Source organism: Nycticebus coucang, chromosome 16 (genome assembly GCF_027406575.1).
Source record: "Nycticebus coucang isolate mNycCou1 chromosome 16, mNycCou1.pri, whole genome shotgun sequence".
Taxonomy (NCBI): domain Eukaryota; kingdom Metazoa; phylum Chordata; class Mammalia; order Primates; family Lorisidae; genus Nycticebus; species Nycticebus coucang.
Window position 1 is genome coordinate 37,349,782 of NC_069795.1, and position 27,514 is coordinate 37,377,295.

A 27,514-nucleotide genomic window follows, 5' to 3' on the forward strand; every position below is an offset into this window, starting at 1 on the left:
ACACTGTTGGTGGGAATATCAATTAGTATAACCATTATGAAAATAGTATTGACATCTTTCAAAGAACTATAAATAGCACTGCTATTGGATCCTTCAATCCACTATTGAGTGCCTACCAAAAGAAAAAGAAGTCAATTTATCAAAAAGAAACCTGCATTGATATCTTTATTACAGCACTATTCAGATTTCTGAATATAGATCTTATGTATATTTAATTAGATTTACACCAAAGCATTTCATTTTGGGGGTAATGGTATAAATGGCGTTGTGTTTTTAATTTCAAATTTAAGTTACTCTTTGTCATCATATAATAAAGCTATTAATTTAGATATCAGCCTTATATTCTACAACCCTTCTTAGTAACTTATTAGGTCCAAGAGTTTGTTGTGGTTCTTACACATTTACTACATAGACAATCACGTAATTTTCAAAAAAAGATAGTATTATTTCTTCCTTCCCTTTTGATATATATATATATATAATTTTTCCTTTTATTCTTATTACATTAGGCATGACTTGCAGTGTAATGTTGATAAGGAGTGTGGAATTAACTACTAACTTAGTGGAAAGCTTCAAGTTGTATGTTTTTTATAAATTTATAATGCTGTTCTCAATTAGAAGAGTATTGCCAGTGGAGATGGTAATGGGAGTGTGAGCATGTATTGATTTTCTAAGGGTAAGAAAGAATGGCAAAATGACCTTAAAAATCTGTGATGGGTAGTATGTGGTTTCTCCGAGGTGCTTGCAATGCATGGAATAATATCCTGCTAGCTGTCCTACATGCTGTCCAACCCATCCCTGTCAAGTCAAAAGAAGGAAGAATAATCTGATGGAAAGGCAAGAAGGTCAGGAGTTAGAAAGGAAACTATATATTTTTTATTATTAAATCATAGCCGTGTACATTAATGCGATCATGGGGCACCATACACTGGTTTTACAGACCATTTGACACATTTTCATCACACTGGGATCACACCTGCGGTGCATCTTACAAGGGTACATGTGAAACTTACTAAATGTGGAATATAAATGTCTTAACACAATAACTATGAAAATGCCAGGAAGAAAAATATTTTTTAAACACAACAAGCCTATAAGAAGGAAGTCAGCAGAGTCTCTTGACTTCCCAGCAAGCAGATAAAATAATGCTTTTCTTTTGGGATCTGGTTGCTTGAACATGCTTTGAGATCTCATGCATACAGACTGGGAGATATTAAAAATATTTTGACATAAAATCTAAATTCAAGGTAATATCTATATTTTTTTATTAATTGTTGGTGAATAAGCAATGAAAAGAAGTAAAAGAGAAATTTTGCTTTTACAGCATGTTAGAAAAATTGGTATTTTGAAAAATGCAATTATATATAACTCCATATCTATATATTAATATTTATAGACATAGTGCAGGTTTCAATATATAATCAGAAACTAAAAGGGAAAAAAGCCAAAAAATTATACAAGAACTTTTTTGAAAGTGATTTTAAATAGTTATATTTTCACAATTCTCAACCATTGTTTCCAACATTAATTTCAAATGTGAAATTGTACTGGTTGATTATATCAATTTTGAAAATTCATTATAAATCAGCATGAAAAATCTTGCATTTAAAAAACAGGAATAATGTTAATAGAATTGATGAATTCTTTATGAAATCAGAATTATTTTTGGTATTTCTAGATAGAAAATACATTTTTTTAAAGATAGTGTTTGCTAATATAACCAAACAACAACTCAGCATGTTTCTTTTAAATCACAGATTTTTATATGGTTGTAGTATTTAAAACTAAATCCTGCATTTAAAATTATGACTATTTTGGCATCAGCTCTCAGGAAATGTAATGATCTAATTATCAATTTGTTATTCTTTCAAGAATTGACTCAAAGGATAAAGAACTATAAATAGATAACACCAAAGGTAGCCATATTGACAAATAAACAGAACTTATTTGAGAAACTTAACTTTAAATTTTGAACATCGAATATATAAAATTGAATCTTCTGATCAAGTGTTTTTTTATGAAAATATACAAGAAAAAACTCCAATTATTATTACTCCACATGTAAGGTTTCTTTGTCTTTTTTCTCTTACTCTCTCAGTTTCTCTTTCTCTCTCTCTCTCTGTTCTAAACAAAAATACTACAATATATAATCTTCCTTAGGAATTATCTGTGGGACTAGAAATTATAAACATTTTTTTTTCCATTTAGATCCTAAAATTATACCCTTTTCTTGGAATAATTCTTATTTTTACATAATTTTAGATACATAAAAGATATAATGCTTGCTAATTGGGAATGTAAGCATTCCTGGCAGAGGTTTTACACATTAATGCAATATAAATTGACGAAACACAAATGCTTTTCTAACCACCTAAAGGAGGCATTTTAAATATTAAAAACTTCAGAATATTATTTTACATTATGAGGTGACTTTTTAAATTTTGGTGCTTTACATTTTTTAATGCTATCGTATAGATTTGAATAATTTTTTAGTCTGTTTTTCCCCATGATTCAAAGAATTACTCTATTTTCTGTTCAAGTGTGAATTTTTCAAGTAAGCTTTCACTGGCCCCCTCAAATGCAAATATTTCCTGTGTCTCTGAAATTCCACTGAACTTGGCCTATCTGAGCACTTTTTTGATGATACTTCTTGCTCTCACTTTGCATTACACTTGTCTATATTCTCCCTTGCGCAAATATAATCTCTGCCCAAGTTATCTAAACATGATCAAGCTTTTATCTTAATAAAATGAATCCAAATGAATGCATAGAGAAGGTGCCCAAGGTTTGTGTTGGTAAGACAACAGATGTCTGGATATCTTACATTCATTTCTACCTCAAAGCACATGGGCAAAATAAAGTTTGTTTTTCACAATCTTTCAGAATTGTTTATTAGAAATAAAAATTTACACATGAACTAAATAAGACCTCTCATGATTAAAAAATCAAGATATACCTTGTATCTCAACCTCATGTTAATTTCAAATAAATTTTGTTTGAATTTACATGTTAAAGTTATTACTTTTCATTCTATCTTTGTTTGGTAAAAGTCAAATCAGTTTGAGTATTGAAAATAACAAATTGTAAGAAATAAATGACATAACTTCCTCACAACTCCTTACACTTGTTTTTTTTTTTTATTTGTTTGTTTGTTTTTGTTAAGTCATAGCTGTGTACATTAATGCAATTATGGGGCACCATACACTGGTTTTATATACAATTTGAAATATTTTCATCAAACTGGTTAACATAGCCTTCACTGCATTTTCTTAGTTATTGTGCTAAGACATTTATATTCTACACTTAGTAAAATAAACATGTACCCTTGTAAAATGGACCATAGGTGTGGTCCCACCAGTTACCCTCCCTCCACCCATCCTGCCCCCTCCTTTCCCACTGTTCCCTCTTTCCCTTTCTTTTTGGGCTATAGTTGGGTTATCACTTTCATATGAAAGATATAAATTGGTTTCATAGTAGGGCTGAGTACATTGGATACTTTTTCTTCCATTCTTGAGATACTTTGCTAAGAAGAATATTCCAGCTCCATCCATATAAACAAGAGGAATGGAAGGATCGAATGACAGGTCTATTTTTAGATCCCTAAGTGATCTCCAAACATCTTTCCAAAAGGAACGTATTACTTTGCATTCCCACCAGCAGTGCAAAGTTTTCCCTTTTCTCCACATCCATGCCAACATCTCTGGTTTTAGGATTTTGTGATGTGGGCTAACCTTATTTTGGTTAGTGGATATCTCAAAGTGGTTTTGATTTGCATTTCTCTGATGATTAAGTGTGATGAGCATTTTTTCATATGTCTGAAGGCCATGCACCTGTCTTCTTCAGAGAAGTTTCTCTTCAAGTCCCTTGCCCACCCTGAGATGGGAATCGTTTGCTCTTTTCTTGCTAATACGTTTGAGTTCTCTGTGGATTCTGGTTATTAAACCTTTGTCAGAGACATAACCTGCAAATATCTTCTTCCATTCTGAAGGCTGTCTGCTTGCTTTACTTACTGTGTTCTTGTCTGTGCAGAAGCTTTTTAGTTTGATCAGATTCCAGGAATGTATTTTTGTTGCTGCTGCAATTGCCCGAGGGTTGGGAGGGGGGTGTTTTCCTCGTAAAATATTCACCCAGGATGATTTCTTCAAGCATTTTCCCTGCACTTTCTTCTAGTATTTTTATAGTTTCATATCTTAAGTTTAAATTTTCAATCCATTGAGAGTCTATCTTAGTTAATGGTGAAAGGTGTGGGTCCAGTTTCAGTCTTCTACAGGTCGCCAGCCAGTTCACACAGCACCATTTGTTAAATAGGGAATCTTTTCCCCACTGAATGTTTTTAACTGGCTTATCAAAGATCAAATAATAGTAGCTGGGTTCATCTGATGGTTCTCTATTCTGCTCCATACATCTACCTCTCTGTTTTTGTGCCAGTACCATGCAATTTTGATCACTATAGATTTATAGTGCAATCTGAGGTCTGGTAGTGTGATTCCTCCTGCTTTGTTTTTATTTCTGAGTAATGTCCTGGCTATTTGAGGTTTTATCTGATTCCATATAAAACAAAGTATTATTTTTTTGAGATCTTTAATGTATGACAGTGGAGCTTTAATAGGGATTGCATTAAAATTGTATATTACTTTGGGTAATATGGACATTTTGACAATATTGATTTTTCCCAGCCATGAACATGGTATGTTTTTCCATTTAACAACTTCAGCTATTTCTTTTGTCTTGAATTTTTCTTCTGTCTTTGAAATAGTTAGCCTATGGAGTATGTTTTATAAAAATGAAATTTTTCAGGGGCAGCACCTATGGCTCAAAGAAGTAGGGCTCTGGCCCCATATGCCAAAGGTGGCAGGTTCAAACCCAGCCCTGGCCAAAACTGAAAAAAAAAAAAAAAAAAAAAAATCCCCACTGAAATTGTGTGATTCTAATTAGATTGTTTTTGAAATAAGCTCAATTACATTTCATATCCAATACATTATATTGGGTGTATGATGTTATTACTCCTACAAACATCATATGAAATATTTGAATCATTATGTGACTCACATCTACTCAAACAATCTTATGGAAATTTTTGGATTAAATAATCATATGGATTATACTCAAGTTCTCAATTTAAAATTTTAGACTAAAATAAAGAAAATTCCCCATGCTTGGGAAATTATTTGGTATACATAAATTAATCTATTTCTATTGTGTGGCATGATAGTAATCTTCAGACAAATGTATTGCCTTTCCATATTTGGAATAATATTCAGAAAGTGTGATTTTTTTTTTTTTTAACTCTTCTACCACCAACCACGTGCAACTAGTACAAATGTCCTGGTGATACTATTCTAAATAATTGGGTTGTGATTTGACTAGCTACAACAGCAACCTAAGATGTAATTCACATATTTTCCTCCATTGCACAGTGAAACTGTGTAATATAAGGTACCAGGTCAGAAAAAATAGAAATATGAGTAATAGGATTGTAAGATTCATAAGCTATAAATTATGATCTTAAACCATTGTTTTCCTCAGAATGTTTATATAGTTTACTATGATACTGAACAAATTATTATTAAATTAAATTAAGCCTATTCCTGCAACACTGTTGAGTAAGATTATATGCCAATTCTATCTAAGCTTGGATTGATAAAGTAATACTCCAAAGTTCATTATTATAAACTCTGAAAGAAAAAAAGAGAATTATGTGTTCCTTTATATTTCCAATAGAAGAAAAAACTGAAATTAATAGCTTTTGTTTATAACACCAACCAATCTAATTAGCATAGATATAAAACATTTCTCTACATTAAATACAATAAGAATAAATTGACGATTATTCATAGTTACGACTTAAATACAATGTAGCGTAGGAGTTAGCTGCAATGTTGCTTGATTACTTAATTAAAGCAGAATGCAAGGAAGGCAGAGACAGGTCTCTTCTAACACTGGCAAAAATTGTCAAATTAGTTTGAAGAAAACAAATAGGCAGTGATTTCACCTCATTATTAGAAAACATAGTTGTACATTTCTCTATCTAAAGGTTATTGCCTGTCAATAGCTTTTTTATTGTGCAATTTACTTTGAATTTGTAAGGTTTTGAAAATTTTTATTTAAAATAATAATATTATACATAATATTGAAACTCATGCTCTGTTCTGATGGCACTTGCTGCGATATTTTAAGCACTCTCTCCTATTTAAAAAAAGTTACTTGAACAGTTGGGTTATGTTTTCAACAAGAAAACAATTTATGTAATATAAGGATCTTTCAAAATATGTTACAAAAGTAATTTTAATTGCTTTGTTTTTATCCCAGTTATCAAGATCATTCAAAGTATTTAAGAAGTGGTTTTTTTCATGACTTCATTTTGTTCATTCTTTTTAAATATATCAACAAAGGACTTTTATTTTCCTATTATGTATTTTTACCTATTTAGCTGTCTATGAAGCTTGACAAGGAATTTAGGTCCCAAGAATCAGACTCACCAGATATACAATTGTTTTGTTTTAACTGATCTGGTTTTAATTTTTTTATTATGTTAAATATAAATGCCTTCTATTTACTATAGGCAAGTTTAATTTTAGTAGTTAAAAGCAAGCTTTAGTATGTTTTATGTAATATACATTATATTCAATAATCCCCTCTTATCTGTGGGAAATTTATCCTCAAACGTCCAATGGGCTGTCTAAGATAAAGATGGTCTTTGCCTTACTGTGGCTCAATTTGAGATTTTCTGACTTTGCAGCAAGTTTGTTGGGGGTAGTAAACATATTTTCCGCTTTGATGTTTTTGACTTATGATGGATTTTTCAAGCTGTAGCCCCGTCATAAGTTGAAGAACATCCGTGTACACTATGCTTTTCCCTATACATTCCTAAGATAGAGTTTAATTCATAAATTAGGAACAACAAGAGATTAACAATTGCAATTACAGAACAGAACAATCATAACCATATATTCTAATAAAAGAGGTGTGAATGTTTTCTCTGTCTCTCTCTCTCAGCTATCTTACTGTACAATTGTAAGTGACTAAGGAGTGGGAACCTATGGGACAAAGGCTTGATTGACATCTAGGGAAGGATAGTGAGAGGTGGTTGTTCAGAATGGTGAGTAATTTCAAACTTATGAATTGTTTATTTCTAGAAAGCTCCATTTAATATTTTCTGGCCACAGTTGGCCATGGATAACTAAAAGCATGGACAGTGAAACAATATTTAAGGGAGATGAATGTGTTCCAATATCAAAAATAAAATAGAATGGAAGATGAGGTAAAATATAGAGATAAAAAATACGATTGAACAATACATAAAGAAATACACATGAATCTACATAATTCTATATAACAATAAAGTTGATTTCTTAATCTTAAGCAAATTTTGTTTTCCGATGTAATTATATAGTAAGAGCACATTTTTAATAAACAGGTTTTCTAGAAACAGAGAGAAATGAAGGGGCACCTTTCATATGGTGTAAATATTATCAGTGTCTATTTACTGCCCATGTCTGAGGAAAGTTTATTGCGTTTATCTGCACAAAATATGACTGGGTGTCTAGCATGTCAAAGAATCAAATTGGATTTCTAAATTAAACTTAGAATAATTTACTACTGGGGTCATGTGACCAAATTTTCTTTCACCAATGTGATTAAAGCCTTTTATTTACATCCACTCTCATTGTATATATTTATAAGTTCAATAAAAGACGAATATAACTGCTAAAATTATGCTATTCTGATATCCATGTATCACTAGTTGATATAAACATTATCTATAAACATCAACCAATAAACATAATACATTATTGACATAATAACTCCCTAAGGCTATTCAATAGGATGAGCTACTGCTTAAAGAAGCTGGAGTTTCCATACACTTTTATAAATGTGAGAAAATTTCAGACATGTGAATTAAATTACAAGTTGTTAATAGAAAGCTAGGATTTTTAATAACTGATTCTAAATTTATGTTAATGAAAAGAATGAGCCTCTACTGGCAAAATGATCCTCTAACATATTCACTTTCAAATAATTCAAAAGGCAAGCTTTATTTAAAGAGGTACTTAGGCAGATTCCATGTAAAATTATTGTGTTATTTACTGTTTTGATTCATTTATTCAGTGAAGTTTGTAGCCTGATATGACAATTTTAATAAAATTTAAGTGGCTATTTCTCATGTTGTTAGCACAGATTTTATTTTCTCAAGTATATTTTTCAAATATTTCTCAAATAAAATGTTCTCTTAAATCACAACATTCTATTTTATTTATCTTGCTTTAGTTATTTTTAGAGAAACTACAAGTATCTCCAATTTAAACTCTATTGATGGTTTTAATTATATATTTGATTTCTGCACAAGTTAACACTCCACTGGATAATGGATAGACTACCTTGGAATTCCAAATGTGTTTTGTGAATGCAACTTTCAAATTTCTTCCATTAATAAACATATTTTAAAAATAAAAAGTAAATAAAATTAACCACTGCTAATGAAATTATACAGTTGTGGATAAATTTGAGAGTCAATGCAGAGGGAAAAATAAATAAATGAAATGTCATCATCCTGCAAAGAAGAAAGGAAGAGAAGAAATAAAATAGTGGCTAAAAGCTTGCAGCTTTGAGGAGATAAAGAAACAATTGTTCCATGAAAGACAATGCAGGAAGGAATTGTTCCATTAACAAAATGCAAAAAGAACAGCTTTAGTATGGTAATAAGTTTATTTTGGCATATATTCCCCCCATGAACCATACAAATATTCACATTCATGTGTACACTAAAATATATAATGTGAAAAGGTAAAAAAATTTATTAGTAAGGCCAATTTTTAATGTTAGACTGAAAAATAATATAACAGTTCAACAAAACTTTTTTTTTATTTTTTTTTTTATTTTTGTGGTTTTTGGCCGGGGCTGGGTTTGAACCCGCCACCTCCGGCACATGGGACCGGCGCCCTACTCCTTGAGCCACAGGGGCCGCCCTCAACAAAATTTTTAACTTGTATTTCAGCTGAAGATGTTCAAAACAAAATTAAAAAAATATTTATGCATTTAAAGGAAGAGTTTCAAAGAGGTTTCAACAACACTATGTCTTCAGAAATATTTCCTGAACTACTTGTTGAGTCAAGACAAACTGAGGAGAAAAAGTAGACATTTTAAAATCTTGACTATATACATTACTGAAGAAATATCATAAACTAGATTTTTATTTATTTTATTTTATTATTAAGTCTTTTGTACATAGATCATAAGCACATTTATGCTATTTTCAATGTGTTGATTATTTGTACAAATTGGCGTGCTTACATCATACTAATCAACATAGCTTTCACTTCATTTACCCAATTATAGCATTAGGACATTTGTGTTCTACACATGATAGATCCAACTTGTACTTGCAATGTGCTCCATAGGTGTGATCCGCCTAATATCCCCTACTACTCCTCCCACATTATCCTCTCCCCTCTCCTTCCCCTTCCTTCCTTCATCCTAGGCTAAAGTTGTGTTTCATTTTTTATATGCAAGTGTGAGTGATTATAAATTGGTTTCACAGTAGTACTGAGTACATTGGATACTTTTTTCCCCCATTCTTGAGATACTTTACTAAGAACAATATTTTCCAGCTCCATCCAGGTAAACACAAAAGAGGTAAAGTCTTCATTTTTTATCTCTGCATAGTATTCCATGGTATACATATACACAATTTATTAATCCATTCATGGGTCGATGGGCACTTGGGCTTCTTCCATGTCTTGGCTATTATGAATTGAGCTGCAATGAACAATCTGGTGCAGATATCTTTATTGCCAAATGATTTTTGATCCTTTGGACATACACCTAGAAGAGGAATTGCAGGATCAAACAGCAGGTCTACATTTAGATCCCTGAGTGTTCTCCCAACTTCCTTCCAAAAGGAACGTACTAGCTTACATTCCCACCAGCAGTGTAGAAGTGTTCCCTTTTCTCCACGTCCGTACCAACATCTGTAGTTTTGGGACTTTTTGACGTGGGCTACTCTTACTGGAGTTTGATGGTATCTCAGCGTAGTTTTGGTTTGCATTTCTCTGATGATTAAAGATGATGAGCATTTTTTCATGTGTCTGTAGGCCGTGCGCCTTCTTCAGAGAAGCTTCTGTTCATGTCTCTTGCCCACAATGAAATAGGATCACTTGTTTTTGCTTAGTAATAAGTTTGAGCTCACTGTGGATTCTGGTTATTAGACCTTTGCCAGAAGTATAACTTGCAAAAATCTTCTCCCATTATGAGGGCTGTCTATTTGCTTTACTTAGTGTGTTCTTGGCAATGCAGAAGATTTTTAATTTGATCAGATCCCAATAAATCAGGAGGATTCACACTTCCAGACTTCAGACTGTACTATAAATCAATAGCAATCAAAACAGCATGGTACTGGCACAAAAATAGAGAGGTAGATATATGGAACAGAATTGAAGACCAAGAGATGAACCCAGACACTTATCATCATTTGATTTTTGATAAGCCTACTAAAAATATAAATTGGGGGAAAGATTCCTTATTCAATAAATGGTGCTGAATGAATTGGTTGGCAACTTGTAGAAGACTGAAACTGGACCTACACCTTTCTCCTCTATCAAAAATTGACTCTTACTGGTTAAAGTACTTAAACTTAAGACATGAAACTATAAATATTCTTAGAGAGAGTACAGGGGAAACGCTTGAAAAAATTGCCCTGAGAGAATACTTCATGAGGAAGACACCCCGGGCAATTGAAATAAATTAGATTTTTAAAAGGGAGTTTTTTAGATAACATGGGTCTAGAATGTTTGGATTTTGAAAGTAAATTATATATTTGTTGCCTCGATTGCACACTGGTAAGTTATGGGCATTCTGTGCAGGCTTCTTTTGTGATTAAATGTGATGATGTGGGTGAACCACTAATAATAGAAACAGAAATAATAAAGGTGTAGGACTGAATTCTAAAAATAAAATATTAAAAAAGTACTTACTTAATATGGTTTCAATGACTTCCAACTCTCTTATATTTAAATTCTAAGATAGAAAATAGAATTCCCATTATTAACTATTAAGACACTTTATTAATCCTAAATGAAATTCAAAACTTTGTAGATCTTTTGACCTCTAAAAATATATTAAATATATTGCTATTGTAATATGTTGGTTAATTCATTAAGTAACCTGTGATAGTATGGAAAAGAAAATTGCTCATTTTCTACCATATATTTTAAAGTAGGCAATTTTTGATGGAAAATGTTTATTTAATTTTAACTAATGATTACTATATTCACTAGTGTATTATATTAATAAGCACAACTTTTTTTGTTATTTTCCTAAACATTCTAAAGCAAGTGACATTTGATGGCAAATATTATTAGTCTTTTATGCAGTCACATTCTACAAAATTTGAAATAACATGAGATGAAGATATACGGGCCTATGGATTTTCATAATCAGTAGTTGCATATCACAGGGTAAAGGTGGTATTTTGTGTGCGTGTCAGTTTAAAATAATAACATATAGGATTTTAGTAAAAACTAAGCAAAGGAGAGAAAGAAAGGGAGAGAGGGAAAGAAAGAGATAGAAAGAGAGAACAAATTATTTGTTTCATTTTATTTAATTTTATAATTTTTAAATGATAAAAGAAAATAAAAATAATAAAAAAATGTTTTAACTAACACCCATACTTTTTGGGAAGGACTATTGTGACAGAAACCAGAAACTAGTCATTAAAGCTCTTTGTGCAAGTAATTTTACATACAAAAAGATATAATGAATATCAGAGCAAAACTATTTAATAAAATGTGATTTAATTATTTAAATGTACTTGTTTGTTAATATTCAAAATTGGTTCTTTTATTTTATAAGGAGTATCTTTATTCTCTTTATATTACTTTAATATACTTCATACTAAGCATAAAAATTTGTTGTCCTACTTCTCTGGCTAAAGAAAGTCAGCCATGATTTGTGGGTCAAAAAGGGGGAGGTTTATTATTATCTCTTGCTCAAGCACTTTCACCTCCCTTGGCACTTGATTCATTAGATACTTGTATGGCCTTGGAAATTACTTTCAAACCTTTCAAAGTTAATTGAGCTCTGAACTAATGTTCAAAGCATCTGTACTTTTCTCCTTTACTGAAATAAAATATAAATCAGTGAACCAAATAGTCTTCTATATTGCCAATAAGCTTTGAAATTTCTTATAAAATTGTCACATTATGTATTAAGATAGAATTATACATTCCTTGCTTGAAAGATGCATTTTTCTTCAACTAGCATGAGATGTTTTGAAACTATTTATTCTCTCCTTTATGTTTTTTGTTTTTGAATTAGATATATGTATTAGCATTTATTTTTGAATTAGATTTAATATACTGACCAAAAGCAAATAAAATAACTAAGCTAAATATATAAATTAGTGAATAGATAAAGGAACCTAAGACAATCATGAAAGGGATATTAATGCATCCATGTGTCCAATGTGGAAAAAATGTTTCATCTGGAACTGCTGCACTCTACTTGTTCTTCCACAGAAATCTGACATTTGAGCCTTTTCTTCTAGACATGATGAAGTCAATATACACCCATATACTTTCAGACTGTAAATATCAGGCAACAGGGGATAATTGTACCTAAGAGAAGGAAAAGGAATGAAGTAATCATTACAACAGCCCCAACTTACTGGTTGAAGAGAGTCTGGGCTTGATATAAAAAAAGGGATATTTAGACAGAAACAAGCAGTCTCCTGGTAGGAGAAACAGAGTTCAGAGTTCACTTAGCCTAAGCGTGGAAAAATTTGCAGGGCAAATTTCTAGAAAAAAAGAGAGCTCTGGCAAGCTTAAAAATGCTCTTCTGCAGCCTTCATATCAGTGCAGATCAGTGCACATGTAGAAAACTGTCCTCAGCTATGTGAAGGCACCCAAAAAGGATCTGGCATAGAGGTCGCTCAGAAAACACAAAGGCCAGTAACTAGCTCAAGATCCCACAAGACTTACTGTTTAGTAACTACTACAAACTTTAAAATAAAATTAAACAGCTCTATCCCAGCATATTTGACAAGTTTGATGAAAAGGGCATATTGTTTGAAATACGTAATATTTAATCTTAGCCAGAAATAATAGTCCATATATCTATAAAGACAGTAATTTTTTAAAATTTTCCCACAAGGAAAATTACAGGCTCAGTGGGCTTTCTTGGTGAATTCTACTAAAAATTTGAGTATGAATAAATATCAATTTTACATGAATTCTTCCATAAAATAAAAGAGGAGTATGAATTTCATTCCCACTGAGATTAGCATGACCCTGATACCATAGTTATTATATACGTATATATAAAAAAGAACATACACAAACATCCTCCATAAATATACACAGTGGTCATCTTAAAATTTTGGTTGATAAATTAAACAATAAATACAAAAGCTTAATATAGCATGAGTAAATGTGTTTTATTCCAGAAATAACCTTGAGCCAACATTTCAAACTCAATCAAAGTGTATTTGGCCATATTGCCAGTATAAATAAGAAAAAAATATGCAAGCATGTTGGTTAGATACAGAAGAACCATTTGACAAAATGCGGTATCATTCAAGAAAAATGTTAGGAAGACTAAGAATTGAAGTAAACCTCCTTTTTATATTTTATAAAAAATATGCAGTTAACATCATAGTTGATGAAAAAATATTTTTCCCTTTAACACTGGAAATTAAGCAAGGATGCATCCTCTCACTACTTCTATTCAGCCTCATAATGGAGGTTATGGACAGCGCAATTAAGCAAGAAAAGGAATTGAAGGGCACATATATATAATGTAGAAGGAAAAAAAAGTCTTTCTTTTTCTTGTGAGAAATTAGATAAATAAATTCCATACAGATAGAATTCAAATACTTTGTCATTTTGGCCATATTCTTGTTATTCATAAGATAAAGTAATGTATATATTTTAATATTCATATAAAGCTACCATCACAATATAACTGTAACTGAAAATGTTCTATGTGCCTTAAACTCCTAGAAAAGTGTCTATATATTTATATGATATATATGATAAATAAGAAAATTCCTGGGTAGTTGCACTAAAATTCTCTTATAGGAGTTTATAGTATGTATCCATGACAAATTCTTTTGTTTACACCTTAAAAATAATTTAAAAAGAGAGCTATCACGAAATAATAACAAAAACCTAAAGGCATTTGTGTTTTGCTTCTTTTGTTGTTGTTATATCAAATCACACATACACAGGCACATATAATTTTACTGTAACTCAACTGTGTGTGTTTGTGTGTGTGTGTGTGAGAGAGAGAGAGAAAGAGGAACAGACTGAGATAGAGAGAGATATGGAAACAGAATGTATATTTTTATATATTTAAATTTTTTCTTAATATTTAAATATAAATCTTTCAGACTTCTAATTAAGCTTATACTAGATAATTTATTTATTATATTTTTGTGTAAATAAAAACATTCTCAGAATGTCAATTGGTAGTTATATATTTCACTATACTGGACTATCATATAACATCTTTCTTGCTGATTAAGGTAAAGTTTATTTAATGACCTTCAAATTGCTATATTTCCACCATTTACAGAAAACGAGGCTTCTGATCTTTTACCAGCAGTGGCCTAAATGAAAAAAATCTTAATTTTACAAATGTAGGGAACATTTTTAGAAGTTAAGCTTTAATAATGCATACTATGATTTAATTGTATTATGTATTGAGAACATAAAGTGATAAATTATAGGACACTTTTAAACTTTTAAGGACAGAGGGGCTATAAATTTTAATGTTGCTTAAACTTATTCAAAGAGAACAGGCTAGTAAATGAAATGTTATTTTTCTATATTGACCTCGTATGAGGTAATTGTTCTTCTTTGCTTAGTTGGACAATGAAAGAAACAGTTTGTATAGAATTGTAACTAAAATCTAACTGTATACAAAAACATACACTGGTAAAGAATCCTTTCATCTTTAAGAAATGGTGCTAGGAAAACTGGATAGTCACATGTAAAAGATTGAAATGGGATCCATACTCCTAATCACTTGGAAAAGTTAATTCATGGTGGATAAAAGATTTAAAGCTAAGAACTTTTAGAATGAGTTCATGCCTTATTCTAAGGCATGAAACTATAAGAATTCTAGAAGAAAGTGTTGCAAAAACTCTTATAGTTATTAGCACAAGGAAAGAATTTATGAAGATGGCCCCAATGGCAATCATGGCAACAACAACAATAAATAAGGGGAAATGATCAAATTAAAAAGTTTCTGAACAGCCAAGGACAGAATTGACAGAGTAAATAGATAACCTACAAAATGGGGAAAAATATTTGAATGCTCCTCTGTTGACAAAGGACTAATAACCAGAATTTACAAAGAAAACATTTCTAAAATAATAAACTATGGAACTCAAATTGGAATAAAACTAATTCCTTCATTTAAAACTTAGAATGTAATTCTTACAAAGTGCCTAAAAAACACAAAAATTGGCATTAAAAATTAGATAAGTTTCAAAAAGAGAAAATAGCAAGAAATCCTTGATGACAATGCCAGTAAAGCTGGAAACTATTAAACCCAAATAATACAAGACCAAAAATATCTAATTTTTGAAAAATTATGACAAAATATTAAAAACACGTCCCTTATAGAAAAATAAATTAAAAAAAAATTAGAATACTTATCCAGAATAATGATAATGATATTACTTAAATTCAGAAACTTAATGAGAAAGAATATCTTAGCTGTAAAAAACAAAACAAAACAAAACAAAATATGAAGGGAATTCAATGTTTAAATCAAAAAGGGAAAAATAGTTCAATGTCTTATGCAATAAAGTAGGATTCCACTCCCTTTCAATCCCAATAGGAAGTATTTAATGGAAATGAAATCATAACTTAAAAACTCAGAAAATGAGAAAATACAATAAATCAATAAGGCCATCATCATTTCCAGAAAAATAAACAGATACTCCTTCAGCTTATCTAAGCAAAGCACTAACCAGAATATTGTCAGATATTTGGACATGTATCTGAAGTGATAATGGAGATCTAAGTACTGAAAAAAGAAAGAAAAAAGCTATACTTTATAACTTTTATGCAAACAAGTTTGAAAACAGAAAATATAAGTGTCATTCTAGATAAATGTAAATGAATAATCCTAATGAAGGAAAAGATAAATTTAAAAAACAGAAACCAATTTACCTATTAATGCCATGGGTCAACACCCCATGCACATTTGATAGTAACATGCAACAGAAAGTAAACAGGTGGAAGGGGAATGGACGAAATAGGTAAGTAAATTCACACCTAACAGGTACAATGAATGCTATCCAGGAAAGGGGCATATTTACAACTTTCATTCAAACTGTACAGAAGCAATTCACATAACCAAAACATTTGTACCCCTCTAATATTCCAATTTTTTTTTTTTTTTTTTAGTTTTTGACCAGGGTGGGTTTGAACCCACCACCTCTGGTATATGGGGCCAGCACCCTTACTCCTTGAGCCACAGGCACTTCCCCCGATTTTTTTTTAATTAAATAAAAATAGAAACACAAAAAACAAAACAAGATACAGTAGGAGTAGACTCAGAATAAATATTGGTTGAATAAAAGAAAAAATCTCTCTCCAGCAAAATTCCAGGGGAGTTACCATCTAGATTGTTTTTAAGTGCAGAGGTCTTCTCCTATAACAACACCTAGCCAGTGTGCAACATCAGCTGGCCCTCTCTATCACTTGGCATTGGAAATCAGTTCAAATGTCAATATTCTGGCTGTTGGTATTGCTATGAGTGATGGCTTTTGTCTGTACTACATGTACAGAAGTCACATGTCTTTTTCCAGCATCCACAAAACTGTGGCATGACCAATTGTATGAAAGAGTAAAATTTTAGACCATTCAGACTTGTTGGAATAGTTAATGCCTTATTATTTCAATATAAATACTGTTGAAATCTAAATCTCTGGTATAGGTAGAGGGTAAACAAATTATAATATAGCCATAATGATGAAGTCAATGACAAAGTGCTATCTCTATATTTATATTTAAATGCATACTAATATATTTAACAAACTATTAATTTAAAGAAGAAATGAATGTAAAAATATATGTTTTGATATTATATACTTAATGTATGTAACAATGTATATATAATTTTATATTATATGTCAAATTATATATATATCAACATTTGATGTTATATATAAACATAAAGGAAATCACATAAATATACATGCTTCTATTTTGTAGACTGTATGTTAAAAGCAAGTAAAATAGTTAGAATGTTTTCTTTTGAAGAAGGAAACAGTTGACAGTTTGCACCTTTTAAATTTTATACCATTGTCATTTGAACCAATAAAGAAGTAATAAAAAAAATATTCTCATAGTAAGCAATTTTATACTCATGTATCAAAATAATTAATTTCTCATTTTGCTTTCTCAACTTAAATTTTTGAAAATTGCATATGTGCCACTTGTATGAAAACTTGGCATTTAGATAAGAATTTTAGGGAAGGAATTAATTCATTATAATTCCTAACATAAATAATCTGACAGTATAGCTAATACCACCTACCATATAATTTATGGATAATTTTTATTTCATGTATTTTATGTAAATGTCATGCTAGAACACAAAGTCAGCTATGCCATTCACAATGATAATATTATGGTAGAGATAAATAAATCTAAATATTTCTTCTATAATATAAGTTATATATCAGAAATATTGATGACACATAGGATTTATTTGTTGTGATGCCAGCTCTGATGGCCATTCCAGAGAAAGCATTCAAAAATTGCCTTGAAGAGTGGACTAGGCACTCTTCAAGGGCAGTACTTCAAAAGTGACCATATGATATTCCACAATGAAGTCTGAGGCACTTTCCATAGGATGAGTTTGGGAATTTAATTATCCAACATCAAATAATATAGTAGTAAAGCAATAATAACTCCATCGAAAACATGAAGGACACATATCTATAATGAAATAAGATTTCAATTTCAGCCTCAGGATGTGAAATGTGTACTTATGAAAGACAATTAGGAAAGGCATAGAAATAAATAATTTGAGTAAGTGTGAAACACGGAACACTGAGGTACATGATAAGTATTTGGGATGGGTTTAGACGCTTCCATGAGAAAGTTTGTCAATGTGTAAATTAGGTAATAGGATGAGAGGCAAAGTATAAGACAAAGAGAATAGAGATAAGAAAATTAGTTTGAAAGATACTGCTGCAATTGTCTGTGACCAAGGTCATGATGCTCTAACTTGATTTCATAGAAATAAAAAAAAAAAAAACTGGGGAATTTTTGGAAGTAACAATTAAAAGAAAAATAACAGTATTCATGTTTTGAGTCTTGACAGCTTACATTAAAAAATATAATAGGAAGCACTAGCCATAGGGTAGCTGCTGAGTTTAATTCCAAGCATGTTGAGTATTTGGGGATCAGGAAAATACATACAATATTATAAACAGTGCTAACAGTTAAAAACTTTGGACAGATTGTCTTAAATCAAGAAATAAAATATAGCATGAACATTCAAAAGGGACAAAAACAATTCTTTATCTAGAGTACCTAGTATTTAAATATGGGGCACAGAAAGATGAACTAAAATGAAAAAGCAGAACAAAGCAAACTTCAGTGCTCTAAAGTATGAAAAAGAGAATTTCAAATAGGAAGAATTAGTCATTTCTCTACAACCCAGAATAAGAATTTTTAAAAACCCTAGACCATGGTAAGCTATTTAAACTAAAATAAATAAATAAATAAAATAACAAAGACTTTTATTCCTGACTCATGATGTATATCCATTTTTTTCTCTTAACTGCTAAGCGTAATTATAAATCCAAGAAATGTATAAAAGACAACAAAAAGAAAACTCTAAAAAGTACTTAACTCCTTTAAGAATTTAAAGAGAAGGCAGACTGCTTACAGATCCTGAGAGTGGAGCAACAGCGCATCCCATCAAACAAAAGAAAGTAGGCATCCAGAAACAGTGTTTTCCAACCCTTACCCAGTGACAGAGGCAGCAGAAATAGTCTCATTACTCCTCTGAATTGAATGGGAGTCATTCTGGTAACATCAGGTGAGCCCAACACCACAGGTGAATCCATTGAAGTCCCACAGAAAATAAGTGTCCAGGTGTAATAAAATCCTTTCTCAGCAAACATGAAACTTCCATGTTCTGCCAAAAGATACCAAGGTAGACAGTCAGAACAAGCAAGATAAACCTGTGTGTAGCAGGCAGCACACTCTGAGAAGCTTCACTATGGACTAAAACCCTCTCTTCCACCCAGAGACACTGAGATAGGAAGGCAGAAAAAAACAAAGGATCCAGTTTTAGCCAGTGTGTACATATTGAGAAGCGTCTTCCTATAGGCCTAAGACTTTTCTCTTCTTTTACTCAGAGATATAGGGAATCATGGGGATGCTCAGATTTTTTTTTGTTGTTGTTGTTGTTTTTTTGCTCAGTATAGGTTTTCTACAGGTGGCAGTGAACTGAGGACCTCTTGTCTCACCCTACAGGATAGAGTTGCAGGAAGTGGGGACTACTTCTCCAGAGGGACCCTGCTGTGACCCTGAGCACTCTCTTGCCAGGCATGAAAGCTGAACTAATGTTTTCCCTGCCATTTTGAACTTCCACACCACCCTTCCCCCTCACCTAATGGTCCAGAAGCCTAACCCCTGCAGAGACCAGAATGTTTGCAGTTCATTGCCAGGTCTGGGCACTGCAAGGGCCATTGTAGAAAAGTTGCACTGTAACAGTGAGCCCAGCAGTAGCACAGACAAATAGTGGAAGGCTGCTGAGCATGGTTCTGTGTTGCAGTGAGGGACAACGTAAGAGAACAGCAGCCTTGCCATGAATGCAAGCTTGCTCCTGTAATAGTATGAAAACAAGAAGCAGACTACAGCTCATATTGGCCTGTAGCAATGAGCTTTATTCTTAACCACCTTATAAAGTCAAGCAGTCACATACTCACTATTAATCTATAATCTAAGAAAGTTTCTTCTAAACAATTCTTAACTAATTGTAACTCTACTTGGGGATATCAAATCTAAAAGTCAACAATGTCTATACATCAATAATAAACATTCCATTATGTTTCATCTATGGACAAGCTTCAGCTCTCTGTTACACAAAGCTATCAGTCAGAAATTTTTTGGGGGGAGATTACACTTAAGATTTCCATGTGCCCATTGAGATCTAAGAGATAAGCTTTATGATTCTGTTTATCCACATTGCTTGAAGCCACATAGCTGTTAAGACCAACGTGTTCCCACATAGTCAACCTCTGAGCCGTATCTCCATCTGGCAGACTTCTTAACCTGTGACCTTGTTGGGCTTCACGACTGCATCAGAGTCACTGCAAATGGAATTTTATCTCCTACTTTGCAGGCCCTGTGTTTGCTGACCAAGGCAGCTAGGCCTTCAGCTCCCTGTGATAACAGAAATAATGTCAGCCTGTCTTTCCCTGCCTCAATGGCACACATGTGGGAATTTATCCCACAGTTCTGTAAAAGTTCAAACCAGCTGCAGGAGGAGGCTTGCTAGCTGCACATATCACCCTGCTGGAACAGAGCACCCCACGCTCCACCTAGCCAGAGCCATTCACAGAATAGCCCACCTGCAGGATCCACCTGCAACCACCCTGCCAGAGCTGCATGCCATGTGTCCTGCCCTGCTACTGTAGCCATGCACCAGGCGCTCCTGGAGCCGCCACTACAGCAGCCTCCCCAGCCATGGGAGCCACCTGGGAGCTGTGCAGGGACACCTGCTGTGAATATTCAGTAACAGTAGAGCAATCCCACTGGGGTCTAATCTTGGAGAGACACCTCCCTAACTCTGAGGACTGCCAGAGGAAGCCAGACCTTACCCTATAGGGATAGCAGTACTGCAGAGTGGCTAGGGCAAAGGCTTGGTGACTGAGGGAGAAAATCATTTACTGATTTGTTATACTCAGGTTTGGACTGAGCTCAAGTGGAACACTCCCTAGTTGCTATTGAGTACCTGAGGCAGGCAGGCCTCAGTTCCCCCAGCTGGCTGGTGGCAGATGTTGATGTCCAGGCTGAGGGGGCATTGACTTTCCTTTGACTCTGGCAGGTGCAAAGCCCTGGCACATCTGCTTATTGGAGGGAGCAGGACCACAGCCTGTGGGATTACCAGTGACTGGGCGTGAAAGAGGTGCCAGATGGGGAAAGAGATACCAACCCCCTGGTCCAACTCTGCTACTGGGTGGGCCTTTCTGACTCCACAGAGCAGAGCACTAGAGCAGGCCCCATTTGAACATCCAGTATACCTCTGATGTCTAGTTGCTGAAGACCTTTTGAACTCTCCCACTTGAGAGTTGGTACTGACTGGGTAAGTTGATTTGGAACTCCTAACCTGGACCAATCACCCAAGGATACTCTCGGGTGGTATTCTGGTTGTGTGGTAAAAGGAAGGATTAATTTTCTTTTTCCAGTTGTTGCCCATGGAGGATGGGGTTATATTATATTGTATTTCTCCACAGCTGAGATTTTAACCTGGAGTCATTGATCCACTAGGATTAAACAAAGACCAGCTGAATACAAGACAGAGCTACCTAACCCCACTGAACCAAGAAGGTTCCCAGAGCCTCAGACTGTAATACTGTATGGGTCCTTTGCAAAGCTGTAGGGGAAAAAGCTACAGTCCCCAGTCCCAGACCCTTGGCAAAGGGCTGGTCAACCACAACTCCAGAAGGCCCCAATCCAATCTCACTTTACTGGCCCACCTAGCCAAATGGTGAAAAATAATCATGGGGCAGAATCAGCAAAAAAACTCCGGCCACATGAATAATAGAGTAGATAAAATCCTCCAAGGAATGGCAAAACAGACACACCAGATGATACCATTCATAAACAAATGACTGAGATGTCAGAAATCAAGTTGAGGATTTGGATGGGAAATAAGATCAACAGAATGGAGGTACAGATGGAATTAGAATTTCAAGGAGTAAATCAAAAGTTGTCTCAAGAATTCAAAGACAAAATCATCAATGATTTTGACACATTGAGGAAAAAACTTGCAGCCCTCAAAGATCTGAGAAAAACAGAACAGAATGGAGCAGGCAGAAGAAAGGATTTCTGGCATTAAAGACAAAGCTTTTCAATGCACCCAAATGCTCAAAGAGGAAGAGAAATGGAGAGCAAAAATGGACTAGTCCCTGAGAGAATTGTGGGACCACTCTAAAAGAGCAAATATTTGCCTTATGGGAATCCCTAAAGGAGAAGAGGTTGCTTTGAAAGGCCCAGATGCTCTACTCCAAGAGAAAATCAGGGAGACCTTCCCTAACATAGAAAGAGATTCTGAAATCCAGATAGCAGACAGTTTCAGAACCCCAGCATGACTCAACCAAAATAAAACATCTCCTAAACACATTATAATTAACTTCACCAAAGTTACTATGAAGGAGAAAATGCTGCAAGCAGCCAGACGTAAGAAAACCATAACCAAGAAGGGGGAGAATATTAGAATGACTGCAAGTTTCTCTGCTAAAACTTTTCAAGGTAGAAGAGGATGGTCATTGACCTTTAACCTCCTAAAAAAAAAAATAACTTTCAACCCAGAATCCTGTATCCAGCTAAACTGAGCTTCATTTATGACAAAGAAATTAAATAGTTTAATGACATTCACATGTTGAAGAAATTTGCCATAACTAAACCAGTTCTCAAAGATATTCTCAGATCTATCTCCACAATGACAAGCACAATACTCTACTACCAAAGTAAACTCACTCAGAAACTTTTGATCAAATTCTAATTTCCGTAGTGGCAAAAGGATTAAAAATGTCCACTGGACTTTTGAAAAACTGGATACCCAAGATATACCAGGCTTATCAATAATCTCAATTAATATGAAGGGCTTAAATTACTGTGTAAAGAGGCACAGGTTGGCTGACTGGATACAAAAACTCAAGCCATATATGTGCTGCATACAAGAATATCATCTTACCTTAAAAGATAAATATAGACTCAGGGTGAAGGGGTGGTCATCTATAATTCAGGAAATGGAAATCAGACAAAAGCAGATACAATAGGCTTTAAACCAACAAAAGTAAGGAAGGATAAGAATGGTCACTTCATATTTGTTGAGGGTAATACTCAATATGATGGAATTTCAATTATTAATATTTATGCACCCAACCAGAATTCACCTCCATTTATAAGAGAAATTCTAACAAACATGAGCAACTTGATTTCCTCTAGCTCCATAATAGTCAGAGATTTTAACAGCCCTTTGGCAGTGTTGGGTAGATCCTCCAATAAGAATCTAAGCAAAGAAATTTTGCACTTAAACTTAACCATGCAACAACTGGATTTAACAGAAATCTACAGAACATTTTATCTTAACAAAATTGAATACACATTCTTCTCATCAACCCATGAAACATCCTCCAAAATTGATCATACCTTAGGTCACAAGTCTAACCTCGGCAAATTTAAAGTAATAGAAATTATTCCTTGTATTTTCTTGGACCATCATGGAATAAAAGTTGAACTCAGTAACAAGACTCTGAATACTCATACAAAAACATAGAAACTAAATAACCTCATGCTGAATGATAGCTGGATCACAGATGAGATTAAGAAGGAAATTACTGGGCAGCACCTGTGGCTCAAAAGAATACCGCCAGCCCCCTGTACTGGAGGTTGCAGGTTCAAACTTGGCCCCAGACAAAAACTGCCAAAAAAAGAAAATTACCAAATTTTTGGAACAAAGTGATACTGAAGACATGAATGACCAGAACCTCTGGGATACTACAAATGCAGTCCTACGAGGAATTTTTATAGCATTGCACACCTTCCTCAAAAGAATGGAAAGAGAGGAAATCAACAACTTAATGGGACATCTCAAGCAACTGGAAAAGGAAGAAGATTCCAACCCCATACCCAGTAGAAGAAAAGAAATAGCCAAAATTAGAGCAGAATTAAATGAAACCTTTGGCTAACCTAACCAGTTATAAAAGAGTAAAATTCCTAATTTCATCAATCAGAAATGATAAAGGCCAAATAACAACAGATTTATCAGAAATTCAAAAAATCCTTAATGAATACTACAAAGAACTCTATTCTCAGAAGTATGAAAATCTGAAGGAAATAGACCAATACTGAGAAACACAACACCTAGACTTAGCCAGAAAGAAGTGGAAATGTTGAACAAGCCTATATCAAGTTCTGAAATAGAATCAACTATAAGAAATCTCCCCAAAAAGAAAAGCCCAGGACCAGATGGCTTCACATCAGAATTCTACCAAACCTTTAAAGAGGAACTAATACCTATATTATTTAACCTTTTCTAAAAAATTGAAAAAGAAGGAATACTTCCCAACACAATCTATGAAGCAAATATCACCCTGATACCCAAAGCAGGAAAAGACCCAACAAGAAAAGAAAATTATAGACCAATATCTCTAATGAATATTGATGCAAAAATATTCAACAAGATCCTAACAAATAGAATGCAACAACACATCAAACAAATTATACACCATGACCAGGTGGATTTCATCCCAGGGTCCCAACGATGGTTCAATATACATAAATCTATAAATATAATACATCACATAAACAAAATAAAAAATAAAGACCATATGATTCTGTCAATTGATGCAGAAAAAGCTTTTAATAATATCCAGAATCCTTTCATGATCAGAACACTTAAGAAAATAGGTATAGAAGGAACATTTCTTAAACTGGTAGAGGCCATCTACAGCAAACCCACAGCCAATATTGTATTGAATCGAGTAAAATTGAAAGTATTTCCATTTAGATCAGGAACCAGGTAAGGTTGCCCATTGTCTCCACTGCTTTTTAACATTGTAATGGAAGTCTTAGCCATTGCAATCAAGCAAGAGAAGGCAATCAAGGGTATCCAAATAGGATCAGAGGAGATCAAACTGTCACTCTTCGCAGATGATATGATTGAACATAAGGAAAATCCCAGGGACTCAACTAAAAAACCCATAGAAGAGATCAAGGAATACAGCAGCATCTCAGGATACAAAATCAATACTCACAAATCTGTAGCCTTTATATATACCAACAATAGTCAAGGGGAAAAGACAATCAAGAACTCTATTCCCTTTATAATAGTGCCAAAGAAGATGAAATGTCTGGGAGTGTACCTAACAAAGGATGTAAAGATCTTTATAAAGAGAACTATGAAACTCTGAGAAAAGAAATAGCTGAAGATGTTAACAAATAAAAAAATATACCATGCTTATGGCTGGGAAGCATCAACATTGTTAAAATGTCTATACTACCCAAAGCAATCTACAGATTTAATGCAATTCCTATTAAAGCACCTCTGTTGTACTTTAAGATCTGGAAAAATTAGTACTTCGTTTTATATAGAAACAGTAAAAACCTTGAATAGCCAAGACATAACTCAGAAATAAAAACAAAACAGGAGGAATGACACTACAAGACTTCAGACTATACTATAAAGCTATAGTGATCAAAACAGCATGGTAGTGGCACAAAAATAGAGAGGTAGATGTATGGAACAGAACTGAAAACCAAGAGATGAACTCAGACACTTATCATCATTTGATCTTAATCAAAAATATAAATTTGGGGAAAGGTTCCCTATTTAACAAATGGTGCTGGGTGAATTGGCTGGAGACTTGTAGAAGACTGAAACTTGACTCACACCTTTGTCCTCTAACAAAAATTGACACTCCCTGGTTAAAGTACTTAAACTTAAGGCATAAAACTTTTAAAAATTCTTGGAGAGCGGCTTGGCGCCTGTGGCTCAAGCAGCTAAGGTGCCAACCACATACACCTGAGCTGGCGGATTTGAATACAGCCTAGGCCCACCAAACAACAATGATGGCTGCAACTAAAAAATAGCCGGGTGTTGTGGTGGGCACCTATAGTTCCAGCTACTTGGGAGGCAGAGGCAGGAGAATCACTTGAGCCTAGGAGTTGGAGGCTGCTGTCATCTGTGATGCCACAGCACTCTACCCAGGGTGACAGCTTGAGGCTCTGTCTCAAAAAAAAAAAAATTCTTGGAGAGAGTGCAGGAGAAACACTTGAAAATATTGGCCTGGGAGAATACTTTATGAGGAGGATCCCAGGCAATTGAAGCAATATCAAAAATTACTGGGATCTGATCAAACTAAAAAGCTTCTGTACTGCCAATAACACAGTAAATAAAGCAAGTAGACAGCCCTCAGAGAGGGCTGGGAAGGAATGGGAGAGGATTTTTCAGGTTGTATTTCCAACAAAGTTCTAATAACCAAAATCAACAGAGAACTTGAAATTATTAATAAGAAAAGAACAAGTGATCCCATTTCATTGTGGGCAAGAGACATGAACTGAAACTTCTCTGAAGAAGACAGGGGCACAGTCTTCAGACACATGAAAAAATGCTCATCATCTTTAATCATCAGAGAAATACAAACCAAAACCAGTTTGTGATATCATCTAACTCCAGTAATAGTAACCCATACCACAAATCCCAAAACTACCAATGTTTGCATGGATGTGGAGGAAAGGGAACCTTTCTGCATTGCTGGTGGGAGTGAAAGCTAGTATGTTGCTTTTGGAAAGAAGTTTGGACAACACTCAGGGATCTAAGTGTAGACCTGCCATTTGATCCTGCAATTTCTCTACATGTGTATATCCAAAAAAACAAAAATCACTTGGCAACAAAGATATTTAGACCAGATTGCTCATTGCAGCTCAACTCATAATTGCCAAGTCATGGAAGAAGCCCAAGTGCCCATCGACCCATGAATGGATTAATAAATTATGGTGTATGTATACCATGGAATACTATGTAGCATTAAAAAAAGTTGGAGACTTTACCTTTTTTATGGTTACATGGATGGAGCTGGAAAATATTCTTCTTAGTAAAGTATATATTTATTTATATATTTATATATATTCTTCTCAGGAATGGAAAAAATATATACAATGTACTCAATACTACTATGAAACCAATTTATAATCACTCACACTTTCATATGACAGATGAATCACAACTATAGCCCAGGATGAAGGAGGAAAGGGAAGGGGGGTGGGAAGCAAGGGATGTGGTTCAAAAGAAGGAGGGTTAATGGTGGGACCACGCCTATGGAGTATATTGCAAGGGTACAAATCAAATCTATCAAGTATAGAATATAAATGTCTTAACGCTGTTATTAAGTAAATGAGATAAAAGCTATAATTAGTAGGATGTAAGCACTCCAACTAGTACAAATAATTAACACATTGAATCCCACGAAGGAATAAATGTATCATGATCTATGTATATATGACTTAATAATAATAAAAAAAGAATTAAAAAAAAATAAAAGAAGGATTACTTGAACACAGCCCTACAATATCCTGACAGTCAATCTGATAACCAAGGTGACTACTAACCAGGTTGGTAGTCTACACATGATGGATATGCTACACAAAGATGATTCATGTTGCAGTAAGGATGGGTCTGGAAAACATAGATTTCAGCACACTATTTAGAATGGCATGAAATTTTAAACTTATGAATTATTTACTTCTGGAATTTT